This window comes from Tachysurus fulvidraco, chromosome 15, assembly GCF_022655615.1.
Source record: "Tachysurus fulvidraco isolate hzauxx_2018 chromosome 15, HZAU_PFXX_2.0, whole genome shotgun sequence".
In the NCBI taxonomy this organism is placed as follows: Eukaryota; Metazoa; Chordata; class Actinopteri; order Siluriformes; family Bagridae; genus Tachysurus; species Tachysurus fulvidraco.
The window spans coordinates 6,521,106-6,524,160 of NC_062532.1; the positions used below are offsets into that span (position 1 = coordinate 6,521,106).

Sequence of the window (3,055 nt, forward strand, 5' to 3'; positions counted from 1 at the left end):
TGTGTGTGTGTGTGTGTGTGTGTTATTCAGTCGGCAGGGACACCACCTCTTCAGCCTTGGTAAAACATACATAGTGGATAACAGAGCCAGTCTAAATTATGGTTGTGTGTTTTTGTGTTAGTCATCAGGGAAACCACCTCTTTAGGGATAGTGGATACCGGAGCCAGTGTGTGTGTGTGTGTGTACAGCAGTCACATACTTTTACAGACCTAAACAACTGTGACATGGCCAGATTTACAACTGAGCAATTGCTTAGTGGCAGCTTAGTGGACCTTGGGTTTGAACTCACTACCTTCCAGATCTGTATCAACACCTTAGCCACTGACCTACCACATTAACCTCAGTTCACTTTATACTAATGCAGTGGTTTATCCGAACTACCTCGCTGTCACGGGGAGACTGCGCCTATCTCAGGCATCATATGGCATCAAGGCAGGATACAGCCCGGATGGAGTGCCAACCCAGCGCAGGGCACACACTCTCATTCACTCACACACTACGGACAATTTTCCAGAGATGCCAATCAACCTACCATGCATGTCTTTGGACCGGGCGAGGAAACCGGAGTACCCGGATGCAAACTCCACACACACAAGGTGGAGGTGTGAAGCGAACGTGCTAACCACTAAGCCACCGTGCCCCCAGAAAGTAAACCAAATATCCTGAATTTTGGTTTAAAAGGCATCGTTTTCTTCTAGATGCAAGTAGCTAAAGTGAGCCAAAGGACAGCACAAAAAAGGACAAAAACATGATGTCATCAGAGAATACTCACTGTGTTTGTGAGCTATTAAAGAAGATCATTATTTTTGAAAAGTGGCCATTAAGCAAAGAATAACATGTAGAAGATTGGAAAGAGACAGAAAACTAGCTCTAGAGAGAGAGAGAGAGAGAGAGAGAGAGAGAGAGAGAGAGAGAGAGAGAGAGAGAGAGAGAGAGAGAGAGAGAGAGAGAGAGAGAGAGAGAGGGGTTAAATTTCATGTTAACTAGTCTCGTTTTAAGCAACGAATCACCCAAATTGTTTCCTTCCACAAGTGTTTGTGCACATCTACATCTGCATGTTTTTATTGTCTTTTTTCCCCTCAGTGAACATAAGCATGTGCTCCTGTTTTTCTTCTTCTTCTTCATCTTCTTCATATTCTTCTTCTTCGTCTTCTTCTTATTCTTGTGAATTATTTCTTAATTCTTCTTAATTCTGACCAGAACAAAGCAGTTGAATGAATGAAAAATGAAAAATATGATGGATGAATGGAAACTACATTGGAAACTGACATCCTTTACATTTGATATTATTGTGACATATGCGTGCCATGTAGCACTGAGGTAACTGAGGTGACGGTGACAAGGAAAAACTCCCTTAAATGGAAGAGGAAGAAACCTTGAGAGGAAACAGACTCAAAAGGGAACCTCATCCTCACTTAGGTGACACTGGAGGGTGTGATTACAAACTGTTATAAACATTTCAGAGTTTTATTATGAATAATGTCCTTTTCTACAGTCAGATACAGTCTGATAGTTGTGCATTGATGAGGAGGTTGTTGAAATCCTCATGAAGTGGAATCCAACTGGAGCTGGTACATTTCTAGCTGCCTCAGGATCCCCACAAGGTTGGCCTCATCTCACAAGATCTGAAATCTTTCTACAACTAGAGCTGGTACAATCTCTGGATGCATCGCAATGGGTAAAAAAAGAGAAGCATGTGGAGAGGAATTAGCATAGCTGCTGTTCATGATATTAACCAACACTACATGATAATGTGCTTTTTGAAGGTTATGGGATGTATTACGTAGGTGTATGCCTGGCTAAACAGATATGTCTTACAAATCTACCAGAGAATTATGGTACGCTATTATAACTTGCCATCATTGACTCTCTAACAACATTACACACAGTGTAAACACTGTAGAAGATGGATGTTTTGCTGACACCAAAATGTTTTGCCCACATCTCAGGCGAATGAGTCAAGTTTGTACAAAGCAATAGTAATGAGCTTTTGACTGGGAACCGAATTATGGATCCTACCTCGTGGTCAAAGAAATAGTCTTAAGAAATAGTCTCTGAAGAATTTGTAGAATGGATTTTGCATGACAATAATATCCCAAAATACTATGTACATATCGTCGCTGTCGGGCGGAATCCTCGTATCTCCAAAACCATTATTTTTCAGGAAATTAAAAAACGCTGTATCTTATCTGCAACGCACAGGGTTTAGTCCGCGTTGCAGTGGATTGTCTTGCGCTAAATTCCTGTCCTCAGACGAGCACCAGAACTAGCGGGGGTCAAGAATTTTTTGAAGACATTTACCTCAGAAGACGTGTTGATTCGTTGCGACTCTTAATCTTGAGGATATGCTGCGAAGCTCTCCTGTGGAGTGAAGAAGAGGTGGACAGTTGAAGTGTCCAACGGAGTTAAGAGGTTTGCGCTCAAGCTATTTTCAAGACTTTAGATTGGTTAATAACTTCTAAAAATAACAGACCCACGTGGGGACTGACCGATAGCATCGATATGTAAAAAAATATGAAATTGACAAAATTTGGACATACGAGGTTTCCGCCCGACAGCGACGATATTATGTCCTGCATGTTAAACAGGCAGTTTCTTGTAAACCAGAAAGTCATTTCAACAATTTAAAGCAACATTAGGTGTTTCACAACAAGATGATTGCTGGTTTTTTTTTTGTTGCCAGGTTGCCAGGTATTTCACATTGATCCCAATATAAAAATACATGAGTTGAATCAATTGAACTGAATAAAAAATAAAAAAGCTTTTTTTTCTGCCTTAAAAACATTGACAAAAGTTATTGACAATATATCTGTAGCAATATATCAGTAAAAGAAGACAGAGATATTTACGAGAACATGTACATAGAAAATAAGTTACATACAACATTGAAAAATGTAATGTAATGTAATATTAAAAGTAAAAACATCACTGTAGTAGGTATCAGTGTCACCATGTCTCTGACAACGGAAAGCCTGTAAACATCTGTTATCATCAGAAGCCTGTTATCATCAGTGCCAAGGACGGCTTGGCTATATATCAAGCGCTAGGACTTTTT

At 40.1% G+C, this 3,055-nt stretch overlaps 1 long non-coding RNA gene across 1 annotated transcript; it reads right to left on the reverse strand.

Annotated features, from left to right (window-relative positions):
- Positions 1-1,487: 1,487 nt before the first annotated feature.
- On the reverse strand, positions 1,488-2,599 carry LOC125138899. Its single transcript, XR_007138017.1, has 3 exons — positions 2,541-2,599; positions 2,302-2,361; positions 1,488-1,660 (listed from the first exon to the last, which is right to left on the reverse strand). It is a non-coding gene; the product is annotated as an uncharacterized LOC125138899 (long non-coding RNA).
- Positions 2,600-3,055: the final 456 nt, after the last annotated feature.